This window comes from Nicotiana tomentosiformis, chromosome 1 (genome assembly GCF_000390325.3).
Source record: "Nicotiana tomentosiformis chromosome 1, ASM39032v3, whole genome shotgun sequence".
Lineage (NCBI taxonomy): Eukaryota > Viridiplantae > Streptophyta > Magnoliopsida > Solanales > Solanaceae > Nicotiana > Nicotiana tomentosiformis.
In genome coordinates this window covers 82,516,051-82,538,930 of record NC_090812.1, presented here as the reverse complement: position 1 = coordinate 82,538,930, position 22,880 = coordinate 82,516,051, and positions in this window count along the sequence as shown.

Genomic DNA, 22,880 nt, shown 5'->3' with positions numbered 1-22,880 from the left:
GACCGTGTGTATCGATCGTATGTGGTAACTACTGGGGAACTGGAGACTAGAGTTGATCTCTTATTACTCGGTATGGTTGATTTCGATGTAATCATAGGTATGGATTGTTTGTCTCCCTGTCATGCTATTCTGGACTATCACGCAAAACTGTGACGTTGACGATACCGGGGTTGCCAAAGGTTGAATGGAGAGGTTCTCTAGATTTTGTTCCTAGCAGGGTAATTTCTTATTTAAAGGCCCAACGAATGGTTGGAAGGGGATGTTTGTCATATTTGGCCTTTGAGAGAGATGTTGATGCTGATACTCCTATTATTGATTCAGTACCGGTGGTGTGAGACTTTTCAGATGTACTTCCTGTAGAGCTGCCGTGTATGCCACCCGATAGGGATATTGATTTCGGTATTGACTTGGTGTAGGGAACTCAGCCCATTTCTATTCCTCTGTATCGTATGGCACCAGCTGAGTTAAAAGAGTTGAAAGAGCAACTTCAGGAACTCCTTGAAAAGGGGTTTATTAGGCCTAATGTGTCACCTTGGGGTGCACCAGTTCTGTTTGTGAAAAAGAAAGATGGTACTATGCGGATGTGCATCGATTATAGGCAGTTGAACAAAGTTACAATCAAGAATAAATATCACTTGCCGCGTATTGATGACTTATTTGACCAGCTTCAGAGAGCGAGGGTGTTCTCCAAAATTGATTTGATATCTGGGTATCACCTGTCAAAAATTCGGGATTCGTATATTCTAAAGACGACATTCAGAACTCGTTACGGCCACTATGAATTTCTTGTCATGTCTTTTGGGCTAACCAACGCCCCAACAACATTTATGCACTTGATGAATAGTGTATTCCATCCATATCTTGATTTATTTGTCGTAGTATTTATTGATGATATCCTGGTATACTCAAGGTGTATCCGAAGAAAATAAAGGTACATGAGAAAAATTATCCAGTCCATGACCTTGAGTTAGGTATTTCACCCTCAGACGGACGGACAGTCCGGGCGCACTATTCAGATATTGGAGGATATGCTACGCGCTTGTGTCATTGATTTTGGGGGTTTTTGGGATCAATTTCTGCCACTCACGGAGTTTGCTTATAATAATAGCTACCAATCAAGCATTCAGATGGCTCCGTATGAGGCTTTATATGGGAGGCGGTGTCGGTCCCCGGTGGGTTGGTTTGAGCCGGGTGAGGCTAGGCTATTGGGTACTGACTTGGTTTAGGATGCTTTAGAGAAGGCCAAAGTGATTCAGGAACGGCTTCGCATGGCGCAGTCTAGACAGAAGAGTTATGCCGACAGGAAGGTTCGTTATGTGGTTTAAATGGTTGGGGAGAAGGTTCTGCTCAAGATTTCACCCATGAAGGGTGTGTTGAGGTTCGGGAAGAAGGGAAAGTTGAGCCCTCGGTATATTGGGCCTTTTGAGATACTTAAGAATGTTGGAGAGTTAGCTTATGAACTTGCTTTGCCACCTAGTCTATCAGGTGTTCATCCAGTGTTCCATGTATCCATGCTCCAAAAGTATGTCGGGGATTCGTCTCATATTCTGGATTTCAGTATAGTACAACTGGACGGTAATTTGACTTATGATGTGGAGCCAGTAGCTATTTTAGACCGGCAGGTTCGAAAGCTGAGGTCAAAGAACATAGCATTAGTGAAGGTACAGTAGAGAAGCAAGCCAGTCGGAGAAGCTACTTGGAAGATTGAGCAGGAGATGCAGAGCAAATATCCACACCTATTTGAGACTCCAGGTATAATTCTAAACCCGTTCGAGGACAAACGTTTGTTTAAGAGGGGGAGAATGTAACTATCCGGCCGGTCGTTTTGAGTATTATAACCCCGTTCCCCCATTTACTACTCAATTTATGCTTTACAGTCGTTTTATGACTTATCGGATTAGTTGGTTCGGGTTCGGAAGGAATTCGGAGTGAAACGAGACACTTAGTCTCATAATTGAAAATTTAAGTTAGAAAAATTTACCGGATGTTGACTTATGTGTAAAGGACCTCAGATTCGAATTCTGATAATTCCAATAGCCTCGTATAGTGATTTTGGACTTAGGAGCATGTCCGAAAAATTATTTGGAGGTCCATAGTAGAATTAGGCTTGAAATGGCAAAAGTCGAATTTATGAGAAGTTTTACCGGGGGGGTTGACTTTTTGATATCGGGGTCAGAATCTAGTTCTGAAACTTTTCATAGCCCCGTTATGTCAATTATGACTTGTGTGCAAAATTTGAGGTCAATCGGAATTGATTTGATAAGTTTCGGCATCGAATGTAGAAGTTGAAAATTCTTAAGTTTCTTAAGCTTGAATTGGGGTATGATTCATGGTTTTAGCATTGTTTGATATGATTTGAGGTTTCGACTAAGTCCGTATGATGTTATAGGACTTGTTGGTATGATTTGACAGGTCCCGAGGGGCTTGGGTGTATTTATTTTTGGATCATTGGTTGAGAGACTAGTAAGGTTAAGAAATTTGGGAGGTTGACCATGGTCAATATCGGGTCAAAATGACGTCTTTTGAGTGTTTTGAGTGCGCGTGCAGGCTCGTAGTGTGTTTTATGATTGAAATTCATATATGGTTTGTGTCCGGGAGGTTTCAGATGGTTAACAGATCAAAAGTTGGACTTAAACAGCTACTGTAAAAGCTGCTGCAAATTTTATTCTGCTGGAAAATCGAAGGCCGAGGACCGACCGAAGGCCGAGGACCGATCGAAGGCCGAGGATCGATCGAAGGCCGAGGATCGACCGAAGGCCGAGGAACGATCGAAGGCCGAGGACCGATCGAAGGCCGAGGACCGATCGAAGGCCGAGGACCGATCGAAGGCCGAGGAGCAACCGAAGGCCGAGGACCGATTGAAGGCCGAGGACCGATCGAAGGCCGAGGACCGACTGAAGGTTGAGGACCGACCGTAGGCCGAGGGCCTGGACAGAACTGTAAGTTATAAAGCAGGGGACTTCGTCCCACTTTCCATTTTTGTCAAATTTGAGCTTGGGGTGAGGCGATATTTGGGAGATTTTTAGAGAAAACATCGGGGTAAGCGTTCTTATCTCAATTATGGTTAGATTACCCGAATCCATCATTTGTTTTCACCATTTAATAAGTGTTTTGAGATTGAAATTTGGGAAAATTTTAGAAATCTCATAGAAACGAATTTTTGAGATTTCGGTGTTGATTCGGAGTCGGATTTGAGTAAAACCGGTATGGTTGGACTCGTAATTGAATGGGTTGTCGGAGTTTGTGAGTTCTGCCGGATTCCGAGACGTGGGCCCCACGGCGATTTTTGAGCTAAAATTCAGATTTTTTATGGGAAATTAGCATTTTCTTATGGAATTAATTCCAATAAATTTTATGAACTAAATCGAATTATTTGTGGCTAGATTCGAGGCGTTTGGAGGCCAATTCACGAGGCAAAGGCTTAGCGGAATAAGAATTTCACGGTTTGAGGTAAGTAACAGTTATAAATCTGGTCCTGAGGGTATGAAACCCCGGATTTTGTATCATGTGATTGTTTTGGAGGTGACACACATGCTAAGTGACGGGCGTGTGGGCGTGTAACGAGGAGATTGTGACTAGGATCATCCCGTGAAAAAAACTATAAAGTTGAATAATTTATTGTTAGCTATATGCTTTCTATGTGTTGAAGAAATTTGACTGTAAATCATGGTAGAAATCATGCTTAGGCTATGTGATAGTACTGTTGGGACCCACCGAGGTCGCATACTTGTTGAATTATTTGCTAAATGCTGTATTTTACTCAATCATGATTTTACTTGCATATCATACCTCAGTCTTTCTTGATATTTGTTGATACACTATGTTATCTTTGTTTAGGCTGATCTTTGTGATTTTTGACCGGGAGACTAGAGAGGTCGAGGACTGAGTAAGGCGGAGGGCCTGTCGGTGAGGTAAGGATACTATGGCATGTGAGTTGTCCGTGCAGGATATTATAACACGTGAGTTGTCCGTACACCACGTGAGTTATCCGTGCGGATTATGGCGCTTGGGCTGTAGGAGCCCCTCCGGAGTCTGTACACCCCAGTGAGCGCGGGTACCCATTGAGTGTGAGTGCTGAGGGCTGAGAGCCGAGTGATTGAGTTGTTGTGACGATTTGAGTAACTGTTGCCTTGAGAGGCTGCACTTGCTTTCATTTGTTATTGCACTTAGTTGCTATCTGTCATTCTTGTGAAATTCTCTGAAAGATTTTATATCCGTATTACATGAACTTGAACAGTATAAAACTGATTTGACTTAAACTTATGGAATTGAAAACATGTCTACTCTCTGCCAGAATTACTGAAAAAGAACTATAACTATGTAGCTCGTCACTATATCCAGTTCCTTATTTATTATTGTTACTTGCTGAGTTGGTTGTACTCATACTACATCCTGCACTTTGTGTGGAGATCTAGGTGTTTTCGGACATAGCGGGTTCTAATTCTCTCGCACAGTTGATTTTTCGGAGATTCAGAGGTAGCCGCCGTGTTTCGCAAAACTTGTCTCTCCTTCCCTATCTCCTTGTTTAATGCATTTGGTCTTAGACTATTATAGTCCGTATTTTCCAGACTTGTATTCATACTAAATGCTCATGTACTCAGTGACACCAGATTTTGGGAGTGTTTATATATGTGTTTGTGAATTTTCTTCCGCTGAATTTAATCATTATGTTTTTAAACTTAAAAGATATGGGAATTTATAGAGATTGTCGACTTGCCTAGTATTGAGATAGGCGCCATCACGACAGGTGAGATTTTGGGTCTGGACAAGTTGGTATTAGAGCTTAGGTTACATAGGTCTCACGAGTCATGAGCAGGTTTCGTAGAGTCTTGCGGATCGGTATGTAGACGTCTACTTATCTTCGAGAGACTACATAACCCTTAAGGAAAATTTCACTTTCTTGTATTCTGTCATGCAAATTTGTTGATTTCGAAAACTAAATTTCTGTTATTCTATTCTGTCACCGATGGTGAGGACACGTACTACCGGATCAGACGGTCAGCCACCAGTGCCACCAGTTAGGGCCACGAGAGGCCGGGGCCGTGGTAGAGGCCGGGGCCGAGGTAGAGGTCGAGGTGTAGCTCGTACCACAGTTGGATCAACACCTGTAGTACCACTAGTTGCTCCAGCTCAGGAGAAAATTCCAGATATAGCTGAGTCGACAGGACCATCTTAGGCACCAACTATGCCCATCGAGATTCCAGGCCTTCAGGAGACTTTGGCCCAAATATTGACAGTTTGCACTGGTCTTGCTCAGGTGGTTTCGGCTCAGGACGCACCTGCCACTTCTCAGGCCGGGGGAGGTATTTATACCCCAGTTACCTATACTCCAGACCGGGTAGTACATGGACTTCATATACCTGGGGCACTACCAGCCCAGCCAGTTGCAGCTACTCAGGCCCCGGTAGTTCCTGTTATGGCAGATGATGAGCAAAGGAGACTTGAGAGATTTGAGAGGCTTCAACCTCCACCATTCAGCGGTGATGAGTCAGAGGATGCTCAAGGTTTTTTGGATAAGTGTCAACGGATGCTTCGGATAGCGGGTATTCTAGAGACCAGTGGGGTCTCGTTCACTACTTTTCAGTTTTCTGGGGCTGCCTTCAGATGGTGGGAGGCTTATGAGAGGCGTAGGCCGGTCGGTGCAGCACCCCTTACCTGGCAGTAGTTCTCCGATCTATTCCTGAAGAAGTTCGTGCCTCAGTCCCGCAGAGAGGAGCTGCGCAGACAGTTCGAGCAACTTCGTCAGGGTGATATGTTCGTGACAAAGTATGAGATGAGATTTTTAAAGTTGGCCCATCATGCTATCTGGATAATTCCCACAGATAGGGAGAGGATCGGGAGCTTTATAGATGGCCTCACTTTTCAGCTTCGATTACTCATGACTAGAGAGAGAATGTCTGGTGCTAATTTTGAAGAGGTTGTCAACATTGCTTGACAGATTGAGATGGTTCGCAGCCAGGAGCGGGTTGAGAGAGAGAGGCTAAGAGGCCTCGTGGTTCAGGTGATTTTAGTGTTCCTTGAGGAGGTCAGTTTTACCGCGGTAGGGGTTGTTCTTACAGATACGCTCAGATGGGTCGTCCAGCTCATCGTGGTGCATCAGCTAGCCACAGTTCTTATAGTGCTCACTCCAGCCAGTCTTCATTCAGTGCACTACCAGCACGGAGTTCTCATCATGCCTCGTCCGCTCAGGTTTCTACAGGTAATTCTTCGGGTTATCAGGAGCAGCAGTTCCGTCAGAGAAGGGTTGTTTCGAGTGCGAAGAATTGGTTCATTTCAAGAGAGATTGTCCTAGGCTGTTGAGTGGGGCTCTACAGTAGAGTTCTCGACCAACAACACCAGTACTAGCAGTTACACCACCCGCCCAGTCAGCTCGGGGTGGGGGTCAGGCAGCTAGGGGTCGCCTAAGAGGGGGAGGCCGATCAGGTGGTGGTAAAGCCCGATTCTATGCTCTTCCTGCTAGGTCAGATACTGTTGCTTCAGATGCAGTGATCACATGTATTGTTTCAGTGTGCCACATGGAAGCTTCTATATTATTTGACCCTTATTCCACTTATTCATATGTATCATCATATTTTGCTCATTATTTGGATATGCCCTGTGAGTCCTTAATTTCACCTGTTTGTGTATCTACACCAGTGGGAGATATTATTACTATGGATCGTGTTTATCGGTCGTGTGCGGTAACTATTGGGGAACTGGAGACTAGAGTTGATCTCTTATTAATCGATATGCTTAATTTCGATGTAATACTGGGTATGGATTGGCTGTCTCCATGTCGTGCTATTCTGGACTGTCACACGAAAACTGTGACGTTGACGATGCCGGGGTTGCCAAAGGTTGAATGGAGAGGTTCTCTAGATTTTGCTCCTAACAGGGTAAATTCTTATTTGAAGGCCCAACGTATGGTTGGAAAGGGATGTTTGTCATATTTGGCCTTTGTGAGAGATGTTAATGCTGATACTCCTATTATTGATTCAGTACCGGTCGTGCGAGACTTTCCGGATGTATTTCCTACAGACCTACTGGGTATGCCACCCGATAGGGATATTGATTTCGGTATTGACCCGGTGCAGGGCACTCAGCCCATTTCTATTCCTCCGTATCGTATGGCACCAGCTGAGTTAAAAGAATTGAAAGAGCAACTTCAGGAACTTTTTGAAAAGGGGTTTATTAGGCCTAGTGTGTCACCTTGGGGTGCACCGGTTCTGTTTGTGAAAAAGAAAGATGGTACTATGCGGATGTGCATCGATTATGGGAAGTTGAACAAAGTTACAATCAAGAATAAATATCCCTTGCCGCGTATTGATGACTTATTTTACCAGCTTCAGGGAGCGAGGGTGTTCTCCAAAATTGATTTGAGATCTGGGTTTCACCAGTTGAAAATTCGGGATTCGGATATTCTAAAGACGACATTCAGAACTCGTTATGGCCATTATGAATTTCTTGTGATGTCTTTTGGGCTAACCAACCCCCCCAGCAACATGTATGCACATGATGAATAGTGTATTCCATCCATATCTTGATTCATTTGTCGTAGTATTTATTGATGATATCTTGGTGTACTCAAGGTGGATCCGAAGAAAATAGAGGTAGTTCAGAGGCAGTGAAGGAATTAAGGTGGATCAGAAGAAAATAGAGGCAGTTCAGAGTTGGCCCAGGCCATCTTCAGTTACTGAGATTCAGAGTTTTCTCGGCTTGGCCGATTATTATCGTCATTTCGTGGAGGGTTTCTCGTCTATTGCATCGCCTATGACTAAATTGAACCAGAAAGGTGCTCCGTTCAGGTGGTCGGATGAATGTGAAGAGAGCTTTCAGAAGCTCAAAACAGCTTTGACTACAATTCCAGTATTGGTTTTGCCTACAGGTTCAGAGTCTTATACTGTGTATTGTGACGCATCGCGTATTGGTCTCAGTGCAGTGCTGATGCAATACGGTAGGTTGATTGCCTATGCATCCAGACAGTTAAAGGTACATGAGAAGAATTATCCAGTCCACGACCTTGAGTTAGCAGCTATTGTTCATGCCTTGAAGCTTTGGCGGCACTATTTGTACGGTGTCCATTGTGAGGTTTATACCTATCATCAGAGTCTACAACATCTGTTCAAACAGAAAGATCTTAGTTTGCGGTAGCGAAGTGGTTGGAGTTGCTTAAGGATTATGACATTACCATTCTCTATCATCCCGGAAAGGCCAATGTAGTGGATGATGCCCTGAGTCATACGACGGAGAGTTTGGGCAGCTTAACATACTTACCAGTAGCAGAGAGGCCTTTAGATACTACACCCTGCACTTCGTGTGCAGATCCAGGTGTTTTCGGACATAACGGGTGCTAATTCTCTCGCACAGTTGATTTTTCGGAGATTCAGAGGTAGCTGCTATGTTTCGCAGACCTTGTCTCTCCTTCCCTATCTCCTTGTTTACTGTATTTGGTCTTAGACTATTATAGACCGTATTTTACAGACTTATATTCATACTAGATGCTACAGAATTCCTAGAGAATCCTACAGTACTATCTATCATTACCGATCTCATGTAATTTTTTATAAATTTGGCTTTCTGCCAATCCATCTATGTTCCATTCTGTAATACCAGTTCCTTCATGACTAGAACTAGTTAAATAGATATCTTCTAAAATTGAAACACATCCTACAATAAAACTTCCTGAATACTCTAAAGAGAAGTTTCCTGAATTAGAAGAAAAATTCGATTTTTCAGATAAACTTTTGGAACAGATCGAAGAAAAACTTAAAACAAAATTAGTAATCTCTAAACCAGAGACTGCCCTTAATCAGGCTAGTACTAATAAAAAAACCATAGAACTTTATAATTTAATTAATAAGTTAAGTGCTATTGAAAAAGATTATAGTGATTTAAGAATAAAAGAAGATTTCCCTGGTAAAAAGGAAAAACTCGAGTTTCTAATACAATGTTCCAAAGAAACTTCTGAAAAAATTAGTAAAATAAAAATTCGATTTTTCAGATAAACTTTTGGAACAGATCGAAGAAAAACTTAAAACAAAATTAGTAATCTCTAAACCAGAGACTGCCCTTAATCAGGCTAGTACTAATAAAAAAACCATAGAACTTTATAATTTAATTAATAAGTTAAGTGCTATTGAAAAAGATTATAGTGATTTAAGAATAAAAGAAGATTTCCCTGGTAAAAAGGAAAAACTCGAGTTTCTAATACAATGTTCCAAAGAAACTTCTGAAAAAATTAGTAAAATAAAAACTCGATTTTTCAGATAAACTTTTGGAAGAGATCGAAGAAAAACTTAAAACAAAATTAGTAATCTCTAAACCAGAGACTGCCCTTAATCAGGCTAGTACTAATAAAAAAACCATAGAACTTTATAATTTAATTAATAAGTTAAGTGCTATTGAAAAAGATTATAGTGATTTAAGAATAAAAGAAGATTTCCCTGGTAAAAAGGAAAAACTCGAGTTTCTAATACAATGTTCCAAAGAAACTTCTGAAAAATTAGTAAAATAAAAACAGTTTCCACAATCAAATCCATTGATTCTGAAATCAATAGAATTACTAATGATCCAAGAAAACTAAATTTCTGTTATTCTATTCTGTCACCGATGGTGAGGACACGTACTACCGGATCAGACGGTCAGCCACCAGTGCCACCAGTTAGGGCCACGAGAGGCCGGGGCCGTGGTAGAGGCCGGGGCCGAGGTAGAGGTCGAGGTGTAGCTCGTACCACAGTTGGATCAACACCTGTAGTACCACTAGTTGCTCCAGCTCAGGAGAAAATTCCAGATATAGCTGAGTCGACAGGACCATCTTAGGCACCAACTATGCCCATCGAGATTCCAGGCCTTCAGGAGACTTTGGCCCAAATATTGACAGTTTGCACTGGTCTTGCTCAGGTGGTTTCGGCTCAGGACGCACCTGCCACTTCTCAGGCCGGGGGAGGTATTTATGCCCCAGTTACCTATACTCCAGACCGGGTAGTACATGGACTTCATATACCTGGGGCACTACCAGCCCAGCCAGTTGCAGCTACTCAGGCCCCGGTAGTTCCTGTTATGGCAGATGATGAGCAAAGGAGACTTGAGAGATTTGAGAGGCTTCAACCTCCACCATTCAGCGGTGATGAGTCAGAGGATGCTCAAGGTTTTTTGGATAAGTGTCAACGGATGCTTCGGATAGCGGGTATTCTAGAGACCAGTGGGGTCTCGTTCACTAATTTTCAGTTTTCTGGGGCTGCCTTCAGATGGTGGGAGTCTTATGAGAGGCGTAGGCCGGTCGGTGCAACACCCCTTACCTGGCAGTAGTTCTCCGATCTATTCCTGAAGAAGTTCGTGCCTCAGTCCCGCAGAGAGGAGCTGCGCAGACAGTTCGAGCAACTTCGTCAGGGTGATATGTTCGTGACAAAGTATGAGATGAGATTTTTAAAGTTGGCCCATCATGCTATCTGGATAATTCCCACAGATAGGGAGAGGATCAGGAGCTTTATAGATGGCCTCACTTTTCAGCTTCGATTACTCATGACTAGAGAGAGAATGTCTGGTGCTAATTTTGAAGAGGTTGTCAACATTGCTTGACAGATTGAGATGGTTCGCAGCCAGGAGCGGGTTGAGAGAGAGAGGCTAAGAGGCCTCGTGGTTCAGGTGATTTTAGTGTTCCTTGAGGAGGTCAGTTTTACCGCGGTAGGGGTTGTTCTTACAGATACGCTCAGATGGGTCGTCCAGCTCATCGTGGTGCATCAGCTAGCCACAGTTCTTATAGTGCTCACTCCAGCCAGTCTTCATTCAGTGCACTACCAGCACGGAGTTCTCATCATGCCTCGTCCGCTCAGGCTTCTACAGGTAATTCTTCGGGTTATCAGGAGCAGCAGTTCCGTTAGAGAAGGGTTGTTTCGAGTGCGGAGAATTGGTTCATTTCAAGAGAGATTGTTCTAGGCTGTTGAGTAGGGCTCTACAGTAGAGTTCTTGACCAACAACACCAGTACTAGCAGTTACTCCACCCGCCCAGTCAGCTCGGGGTGGGGGTCAGGCAGCTAGGGGTCGCCCAAGAGGGGGAGGCCAATCAAGTGGTGGTAAAGCCCGATTCTATGCTCTTCCTGCTAGGCCAGATGCTGTTACTTCAAATGCAGTGATCACATGTATTGTTTCAGTGTGCCAATGGAAGCTTCTATATTATTTGACCTTTATTCCACTTATTCATATGTATCATCATATTTTGCTCATTATTTGGATATGCCCTGTGAGTCCTTAATTTCACCTGTTTGTGTATCTACACCAGTGGGAGATATTATTACTATGGACCGTGTTTATCGGTCGTGTGCGGTAACTATTGGGGAACTGGAGACTAGAGTTGATCTCTTATTAATCGATATGCTTGATTTCGATATAATACTGAGTATGGATTGGCTGTCTCCATGTCATGCTATTCTGGACTGTCACGCGAAAACTGTGACGTTGACGATGCCGGGGTTGCCAAAGGTTGAATGGAGAGGTTCTCTAGATTTTGCTCCTAATAGGGTAAATTCTTATTTGAAGGCCCAATGTATGGTTGGAAAGGGATGTTTGTCATATTTGGCCTTTGTGAGAGATGTTAATGCTGATACTCCTATTATTGATTCAGTACCGGTCGTGCGAGACTTTTCGGATGTATTTCCTGCAGACCTACTGGGTATGCCACCCGATAGGGATATTGATTTCGATATTGACCCGGTGCAGGGCACTCAGCCCATTTCTATTCCTCCGTATCGTATGGCACCAGCTGAGTTAAAAAAATTGAAAGAGCAACTTCAGGAACTTTTTGAAAAGGGGTTTATTAGGCCTAGTGTGTCACCTTGGGGTGCACCGGTTCTGTTTGTGAAAAAGAAAGATGGTACTATGCGGATGTGCATCGATTATGGGAAGTTGAACAAAGTTACAATCAAGAATAAATATCCCTTGCCGAGTATTGATGACTTATTTTACCAGCTTCAGGGAGCGAGGATGTTTTCCAAAATTGATTTGAGATCTGGGTTTCACCAGTTGAAAATTCGGGATTCGGATATTCTAAAGACGACATTTAGAACTCGTTATGGCCACTATGAATTTCTTGTGATGTCTTTTGGGCTAACCAACCCCCCAGCAACATGTATGCACATGATGAATAGTGTATTCCATCCATATCTTGATTCATTTGTCGTAGTATTTATTGATGATATCTTGGTGTACTCAAGGTGGATCCGAAGAAAATAGAGGTAGTTCAGAGGCAGTGAAGGAATTAAGGTGGATCCGAAGAAAATAGAGGCAGTTCAGAGTTGGCCCAGGCCATCTTCAGTTACTGAGATTCGGAGTTTTCTCGGCTTGGCCGGTTATTATCGTCATTTCGTGGAGGGTTTCTCGTCTATTGCATCGCCTATGACTAAATTGAACCAGAAAGGTGCTCCGTTCAGGTGGTCGGATGAATGTGAAGAGAGCTTTCAGAAGCTCAAAACAGCTTTGACTACAACTCCAGTATTGGTTTTGCCTACAGGTTCAGAGTCTTATACTGTGTATTGTGACGCATCGCGTATTGGTCTCAGTGCAGTGCTGATGCAATACGGTAGGTTGATTGCCTATGCATCCAGACAGTTAAAGGTACATGAGAAGAATTATCCAGTCCACGACCTTGAGTTAGCAGCTATTGTTCATGCCTTGAAGCTTTGGCGGCACTATTTGTACGGTGTCCATTGTGAGGTTTATACCTATCATCAGAGTCTACAACATCTGTTCAAACAGAAAGATCTTAGTTTGCGGTAGCGAAGTGGTTGGAGTTGCTTAAGGATTATGACATTACCATTCTCTATCATCCCGGAAAGGCCAATGTAGTGGATGATGCCCTGAGTCGTACGACGGAGAGTTTGGGCAGCTTAACATACTTACCAGTAGTAGAGAGGCCTTTAGATACTACACCCTGCACTTCGTGTGCAGATCTAGGTGTTTTCGGACATAACGGGTGCTAATTCTCTCGCACAGTTGATTTTTCGGAGATTCAGAGGTAGCTGCTATGTTTCGCAGACCTTGTCTCTCCTTCCCTATCTCCTTGTTTACTGTATTTGGTCTTAGACTATTATAGACCGTATTTTCCAGACTTATATTCATACTAGATGCTCATCTACTCAGTGACACCAGGTTTTGGCAGTGTTTATATATGTGTTTGTGAATTTTCTTCCGCTGAATTTAATCATTATGTTTTTAAACTTAAAAGATATTGGAATTTATTGAGATTGTCGGCTTGCCTAGTATTAAGATAGGCGCCATCACGACAGGTGATATATCTATCTATCTATCTATCTATCTATCTATCTATCTATCTATTTATCTATCTATCTATCTATCTATCTATATATCTATCTATCCATCTATCTATCTAAAGTACGAATAATTTATATTAAATATTGAACGACTAAAATATCCTCGAAACATTGGTCGACTTTTATAACCTTAAATATTTGCATAATTTAAGGATATAATTGTAAATAACGTAAAGCTGAAATTCTTTTCCAATTATAACTCACCTAACTGTAAGTCACATATTAAAAATTGAATTTTTAGATCAAATAGTAGCTATTCCCAAAGTGCAGCAAACAGAGAAGTGGGGAGACATGTCGTTTTCCTTGTTTGAATAACCAACGCGACAAACTGCGATTCAAAGCTTTAAGGAATACAAAAAATACATTAATGAATAGAGAGTTTGATTATTTATCCAAATAGGGAGATCTACAATACTGATGTGGATTATTCCTTACCGCTTCTATGCATGGTTTAGAGGATAGTAGCCTACTTCTTCTTGGATAACAGATTCTTCATATAGTAGCCTTCTTCTTTTTGGACAATAATATGTTTCATTCAGTTATTCTTCTTCAATTTGTATGGGATTTAGATTTATTGTCTGAATCCGTGTAGAACATGAATAAGCCAGTTATTTCTCTAAAAGAAGTCATATATTGTTCCACACTACTCATCATAATTTTTTTCGAGAGTATTGGACATAAATTGTGATATTGTTATAAAAAGAAGCAAAGTTCTCCAAAGATATTATTAGTTCTCCTTATCGCTCCCATTCTCCAAAATAGAGTAATCCTTTGGTTTAGGATCATGTATATGAATTAGACGTCATCATACTTTATTTTAGGGTCATATATAGGTCGCTTCTATGTACTCTTTTACTGCTAATAGTTTTGTCTGGTTAAATTTTTATTCATCTAATTGTTGGGCCATATATTATCTTAATGTAGGAACACATGTATTAAGCCATTTTTTTACAATATCTAATAAGTTATCTTCCTGGTTAATAAATTATTTTGCTATATTGAGCATCTTGATATTTTGTAGATAATACATAAATTATTCAATAAAATTAAATATTGTTTTGCAACTGCTATATAATGTTAGCTTGTAGATATTATATAGATATCATCACAACAATGACAATAAGTAAAGCACAAGGGCAAACAATTTCAAGTGTTGGACTATCTGTCACAACATTATTTCTCACATGAATAACTACATGTTGCACTTTCAAGAGGAATATGTCACGACCCGAAATTCCCACATTCGGGACCGTGATGGTGCCTAACATTTCACTTGCTAGGCAAGCCAACGTTAGAATATAATTAGCCATTTTAACAAAATTTTAAATTTATTAATAATAAGGAACCAATGCGGAAATAAAGTCTGAAATAAAGAGAATAATCCATAATAATCACGATATCTAAATACCATCCCAGAACTGGAGTCACAAGTTCACGAGCTTCTAGAATAATACAAATAAAGGTCTGAATGAAATTCAAGCTGTTTGAAATATAATACACAGATGAGATAAGATAGAAGGGGACTTCACAATTGCGAAAACTGTGCAATTATACCTTAATTCTCCACTGGTAGCTGTATCCGGGCAAATCTATGGTACACCGCTGGGACCCACTCCTAAATCTGCACAAGAAGTGCAGAGTGTAGTATCAGTACAACCGAACCCATGTACTGGTAAGCACCGAGCCTAACCTCGACGAAGTAGTGACGAGGCTATGACAAGACACGTACGTAATCAACCTATACAAGTATATACAAATACAAAGTAGCAATGATACAATAAATAACAATTTATAAATTGGGAGGGAATATGCGAAGGGGAATGATATAAAAATTTTAGCAGGAGATGTATCACTTAGCAGTCAATTAATTCATCAACAATAAAATATGCAAATGATAATATGAAAATGGCACGGTACCGCCCTTCGTGCTTTTAATCTCATTTGGCACGGCATCACCCTTCGTGCTTTTACACTCTCTGAAAATGACACGGCATCACCTTTTACACTCACACATGGCACGACAACACTCTTCGTGCTTTTACACTCACAAATGGCATGGCAACACCCTTCGTACTTTTACATTCACAAATGGCACGGCAATACCCTTCGTGCTTTTACACTCACAAATGGCACGACAACACCCTTCGTGCTTTTACACTCTTCCTTACCATGAAAATATTAATATAAATTCGGAAGAGTATTTAAATGCGGGGATATACACTTATCAATCAATTCAATACCAAAATACTGACTTCACCTTCCAAAATATTTAACAATAATTAAATGAATAATAATTTCACGAATAATGATCAAATAATCAATAATAAACTTAAGCAGGGATATCTTAATTAAATAGACAAATTATTCACAATAAACAAATTCCACCCGCATGCTTTGACTCAACCACAACGCATAAGTACTCGTCACCTCATATATACGTTGTACCCGCACATTAAATCATGTAGCAAATAGACAAATAAGTCCTACTCCCTCAAGTCAAGGTTAACCACGACACTTACCTCGCTTTGCAACCAAATTCAAGAATCCAATAAACCTTTGCCTCGCGAATTAGCATCCGGAATCCTCAAATCTAGTCATAAACAATTCAATATATTCAATAACATTTATTGGAATTAATTCCATAAGAAAATACTAATTTTCCAACAAAATTCAAAATTTAGCTCAAAAATCGCCCGTGGGGCCCACATCTCGGAATCTGACAAAACTCACAAAATCCAATAACCCATTCAATTACGAGTCCAACCATACTAGTTCCACTCAAATACGACTTCGAATCAATATTCAAATCCCAAAATTTCATTTTATGAAATTTCTACAATTTCCCCCAAATTTTCGTCTCAAAATACTAATTGGATGATGAAATCAATGATATATTCATGTATGTTAACCAAATCTGAGTTAGAATCACTTACCCCGATGAATTTCTTGAAAAATCCACGAAAAATCGTCACAAACCGAGCTCCCAAAGTCCAAATGCGAAATAATACCCAAACCCTCGGTTTTATAATACACAATCTGACCCCTCATTGTGCTGACCGCACATTTGCGGTCGCACTCCAAATTGTGCGACCGCACTTCAACACTCTATACTACCAGGCTTCAGTAAAATACCCATAACTTTCTCTACAGAGGTCCAAATGATACTTTCTTTACCTTTCTGGAAACTAGACACGAAGGGCTACAACTTTCAGTTTTGAATCATCTCCGAATTCCTTGTGGATCAAACGATATAATATTCCAAAGTCAAACCATCGTACTTGCAGACCCCTGATGTGCGGCCGCACACAAAATTGTGCGGTCCGCACTTTTCCTCTGTGGTCCGCACCTTTCCAAAAGTTCCAGAACAATATTAGAGTGCCAAAATGCCCGAACATCGCTCAAAACTCACCCCGAAACTTACTGAGCCACTCAGGATCCCGTTGAAATATACCAATAAGTTTCTTAACATAACACAGACCTATTCGAGTCCTCAAATCACATGCAAACAACATCAAAATGATGAATCGCACCTCAAATCAAAGTCTATGAACTTTGAACTTTTAAATTCTATATCTTGTGCCGAAACACATCAAATCAATCCGGAATGATTTCAAATTTTGCACACAAGTCATAAATGACATAACGGACCTATGAAAATTTTCAGAACTCAAATCCGACCCCGATATCAATAAAAGTCACATTGTGGTCAAACTTTGAAAGGCTTCTAGTTTTCGCCAACTAGCGATGATTCAAGCTAGGGACCTCCAAATTAAATTCCGGACATACGCCCAAGTCCCAAATCACGATACGGACCTACCGGAACTGTCAAAATACTTATTCGTCTATTTGCTCAAAATGTTGACCAAAGTCAACTTAATTGAGTTTTAAAGCTCTATTTCACATTTTAATCCATTTTTCACATAAAAACTTTTCGAAAAATTATACGGACTGCGCACACAAGTCGAGGAATGATAAATAGTGCTTTTCGAGGTCTTAGAACATAGAATTAATTATCAAATTTAAAGATGAACTTTTGGGTCATCACATTCTCCACCTCTAAAACAAACATTCGTCCTCGAACGGAAGTAGAAAAATACCCGAGTTGGTGAAAAGGTGTGGATATTTACTCCGAATGTCCGACTCTGACTCCCTGGTAGATGCTTCTACCGGCTGACCTCTCCATTGTACCCGAACTAAAGGATAACTCTTAGACCTCAATTGTCGTACCTGCCGGGCTAGAATAGCTACCAGTTCCTCTTCGTAAGTTAAATCCTTGTCCAATTGGATTGAGCTAAAATCTAACACATGGGATGGGTCACCATGATATTTTCGAAGCATAGATACATGGAATACCGGATGAACCGCTGCTAAACTAGGTGATAATGCAAGCATGTAGGCTACTTCGCCCATCCTTTCAAGAATTTCGAAGGGGCCTATATACCTAGGGCTCAACTTGCCCCTCTTTCCAAACCTCATTACACCTTTCATAGGTGAAACTCGGGGCAATAATCTTTCTCCTACCATGAATGCAATATCACGAACCTTACGATCGACATAACTCCTTTTCCTAGATGGAGCTGTACGAAGTCTATCCTGAATAACTTTGACCTTATCCAAGGCATCCTGTACCAAATCGGTACCCAACAACCGAGCTTCTCCCGGTTCAAACCATCAAACTGGCGAACGACATCGTCTCCCATATAATGCTTCATATGGAGCCATCTGAATGCTCCACTGATAGTTTTTATTATAAGCAAACTCCGCAAGTGGAAAGAACTGATGCCAAGAACCTCCAAAGTCTATAACACAAGCGCGAAGCATATCTTCCAATATCTGAATAGTGCACTCTAACTGTCCGTCTGTCTGTGGGTGAGATGCTGTACTCAACTCAACCCGCGTGCCTAACTCACGCTGTACATCCCTCCAAAAGTGTGAGGTAAACTGCATACCTCGATCTGAAATAATAGACACGGGCACACCATGAAGGCGAACAATCTCACGAATGTAAATTTCAGCTAACCGCTCAGAAGAATAGGTAACTGCCACTAGAATGAAATGTGCTGACTTGGTCAACCTATCCACAATGACCCAAACTGCGTCAAATTTTCTCTGAGTCCGTGGAAGCCCAACAAAAAAATCCATAGTGATACGCTCTCACTTCCACTCAGGAATTTCTAACTTCTGAAGCAAACTACCACGTCTCTGATGCTCGTACTTAACTTGCTGACAATTCAGACACCGAGCTACATATGCAACTATATCCTTCTTCATTCTCCTCCACCAATAATGTTGCTGCAAATCTTGATACATTCTGGCGTCACCTAGATGAATAGAATACCTGGAACTGTGGGCCTCTTCCAGAATTAATTCACGAAGCCCATCCACATTAGGCACTCAAATACGACCCTGCATTCGCAGAACTCCATCTTCCCCTACAGCAACCTGTTTAGCATCACCGTGCCTTACCATGTCCTTAAGGACAAGTAAATGAGGATCATCATACTGCCGCTCTCTGATGCGTTCATATAAAGAAGATCGAGTGACCGTGCAAGCTAGAACCTGATTGGGCTTTGTGTGATGACCCGATATGTTATCTTATAATTTAGAACCTAATTCTGCATTTTGAGGTCTCAAAAACCTCATCTTAGCCTTCCTCGAATTGCGTGCGCAGTCCGAGTGTTCTTCCGGAAGGCTTATATGTTAAAAGCTGATAAATAGAGAATTGTTGCCTTAAAAATTAATTTAAGTTGACTTCGGTCAATATTTTTAGCAAACGGACCCGAACCCATATTTTGACGGTACCGGTGGGTCCGTAATAAAATATGGGACTTAGGCGTATGCCCAGAATTGAAATCGAGGTCCCTAGCTTGAGATATGAATTTTTGTTGAAAATTGAAAGACTGAAAATCTAATGGTTTTAAGAATTTGGTTTATGTTTGGCCTTGTATTAATGGGTCCGTATTTTGGTTTCGGAGCCCGATACAAGTTCAATATAATATATAAGACTTGTCTGTGAAATTTGATGAGAAATGGAGTTGGTTTGAAGTGATTCGGACGTCCGGTTGTGAAAATAGAAGTTTTAAAGCTTTCTAGCAAATTTCATTCGATTTGGTGTTCAATTCGTAGTTTTAGGTGTTATATTGGCGATTTGATCATACCAGCAAGTTCGTATGATGTTTTAGGACTTATGTGCATGTTTGGTTTGAAGCCCCGAGGGCTCGGGTGAGTTTCAAATAGGCTACGGGGTGTTTGGACTTAGAAAATCTGGTATTTTTGCTGCAGCAGCTGTTCTGGTGTGTTCTTCTTCGCGTTCACGAAGATACTCTCGCGAACATGAAGGGTAAGCTGGTCAGGGTGAGTTTTTCCTCTTCACACACACGAAGGCCTGATTGCGTACGCGAAGTGATGCGGGCTTTACCCTTCGCAAATGCGACCGGCTCATCATGTACGCGTAGCATTTGGGACATGGGGAGGGGTCAGACTTTCATTCTACGCGAACGAGAGCACGGGCTCGCGAATACGAAGGCCAAGGGGCATAGCCTTTGCGAACGCGGTGAGGGTTTCGCGACCGCGTAAGCCTAGCAGGGCAGCTCTTCGCGAAAGCGACAGTGTCCTCGCGAACGCGATGAACACTGTCGCCAGTTCATAAAACAGTCCCAAAATGGGACTTAAGCCATTCTTTCACATTTTCAAAAGTTAGACGGCCTAAAGGCGATTTTCAAAAGACATTTTCTTCCCCGAAGTGTTGTAAGTGAATCTAAACCACATTCTTTCAATTTCCCATTACATTTTATGAAATTTCATCCTAAAATCTAAGGTTTTCATGGTGGAGTTGGGGATTTTTGGGTAGAAACTAGGGATTTCAAAATTTGGGGATATAGACCTCAAATTGAGGTCGGATTCCAAACCAATTATATATCTGGGCTCGGGGGTGAATGGGTAAATAGATTTTGATCTGAACCTCGGGTTTTGACCAAGCGGGCCCAGGGTTGATTTTTGACTTTTTTGGGAGAAATTTTGGGAAATCTAAATTTATGCAATGTAATTGATTCCTTTAGCAATATTTGATATTATTGAGTCATTTTTGAATAGATACGAGTGGTTTGGAGGTGGATTCTAGAGGAAAAGCTGTGATTGAGTATTGAGTGGCCTTCGGAGCAAGGTAAGTATCGTGGTTAACCTTGGCTTGAAGGATTAGGCATTATTTGCTTATTTGCTACATGTTTGTATGTAGAGTACAACATATATGTAAGGTGACGAGTACCTATGCGCTGCTGTCAAGTCATAACATGCGAGTGAGTCTTATTATTGTAATCGTGGTATTCCTTGATCATATTGTTCATAATCAGACTAGCTATTCGCTATGTTGAATAACTCTTATTATGTTTTATGGAAATTGGTATTGATTGAGTATTGGCTCAAAGTTGAGGTTAGTAACGTGGAATTGAATGTTGAAGTTAGATTTGTTCTTGATATTTCTATCTCCCTGTTTTTATTGTTCACTGTCTTGGTGAGGGAGAGTGTTAAAGCACGAAGGGTGATGTCGTGCAACATTTTGTGAGTGAGTGGTAATGCATGAAGGGTGATGCCGTGCCGTTTCTATTGTTTCTTATGGTGAGGTTGAGAGTTAATGCTCGGAGGGTGATGCCGTGCCATTTCTATTATTTCTTATGGTGAGGTTGAGAGTAAAAGCACGAAGGGTGATGCCGTGCACTTTCATTTACTGTGTTTACTTATTTCTTTATGTTAAAGATATGTCGATTGATCATCTTCTCATTTCTGTTGTGATTCCTTGCCATGTAATCCCCTCAACATGTCCCCTTCCCAATATTACTTGCCTTGCTTCTTTAATTGTTGTTATGGTTATATATATATATATATATATATATATATATATATATATATATATATATATATATATATATATATATATATATATATATATATATATATATATATATATATATTGTACATGTTTATTTGTAGGTGTCTTGTCCTAGCCTCGTCACTATTTCGCCGAGGTTAGACTAGACACTTACCAGTACATGGGGTCGGTTGTACTGACACTGCACTCTGTACTCTCTGTGCAAATTTTGGTACCGGACTGAGTTGACCCTGAGTCTAGCTGCTGGCTTGATTCGTTTGGAGACCCAAGGTAGTCCTATTAGCATCCGCAGGCCCTGGCGTCCCCTTCTATGCATTTCCTTTACTGTTTCATTTGTATCGAAAACAATTATATTTCCTTCAGACATTTACTTATAGTGAAATCTTAGAAGTTCATGAATTGTGACTCCAGATCCGGGTGGTAGTAATTAATGCAGTTTTTATATTATTACGCACTCATTTTATTTCATCTTAGCTAATTTGCTGTTATTTATTGAATGGAATAATGATTGGTTTAATGATTCTCTAACGTTGGCTTCCTTAGCAAGTGAAATGTTAGGCGCCATCACAGTCCCGACGGTGGGAATTCCGGGCTGTGACAAGTTGGTATTAAAGAAATAGGTTGACTAGGTCTCACGATTCACGAGCGAGCTTAGTAGAGTCTGAAGGATCGGAACATAGGCGTTTGTGCTTATCTTCCAAAGGCTATGAAGTTTAGGAACAAATTTCACTTTTATTCTTCTCTGTCGTGCGATTTTGTTTTCTCAATACTGATTGAACTCTTCTACTCTTATTCTCTCGCAGACGGCGAGAACATGTATCGCTTCCTCAAATGAGCAGCAGCCAGAGTCCCCGGTGGCAGCTCCTACGAGGGGCAGAGATCGAGGCCGAGGCCGTGCCAGAGGCCGAGGCAAGGGTAGGGCGCAACCCAGAGCTCGAGCAACGGTATCAGCAGTGGAGCCTCAGGTGGATTTGGGCAAGAAGGTTCCAGCCCAAACTGTTCCTGCCAGACCAGCTCAGGTTCCGGAGGGGTTCATTGCCACCCCAGTACTTCATGATGCTTTGGTCTGTTTGGTGGGCTTTATGGAGAGTGTGGCCCAGACTGGTACATTTCCCATGGCACCAGCCGTCTCTCAGGATGGAGGAGGATCCCAGACTCCCACAACTCCCGCTCCAGAGCAGATAGCTCCCCAGTATCAGGCTCCAACAACTCAGCCAGTCAGAGTAGTTCAACCGGTTGTTGCGATACAGGCCGAAGATGGGTTAGCTATGTCTTTTGAAGCTTTATGGAGATTGGAAAAGTTCTCCAAACTCTTTCTAGTTCACTTCAGTGGTGCTCCTTCAGAGGATCCCCAGGAGTATCTCGACAGCTGTTACGAGGTTCTACGTAACATGGGTATAATGGAGACCAATAGGGTCGATTTTTCTTCATTTCAGATGAATGGTTCCGCCAAGAAATGGTGGAGAGATTATTTGTTGACCAGACCATCTGGGTCGCCTCTTACTTGGGACCAGTTTTCTCAGCTCTTCCTAGAGAAGTTTCTCCCTATCACATTGAGAAAGGAGCATCGCCGTCAGTTCGAGCGTCTCCAGCAGGGCAGTATGCATGTTACTCAGTATGAGACCCATTTTGTGGATTTGGGCCATCATGCTCTTATTCTAATTCCTACCGAGAGAGAGAAGGTGAGGAGG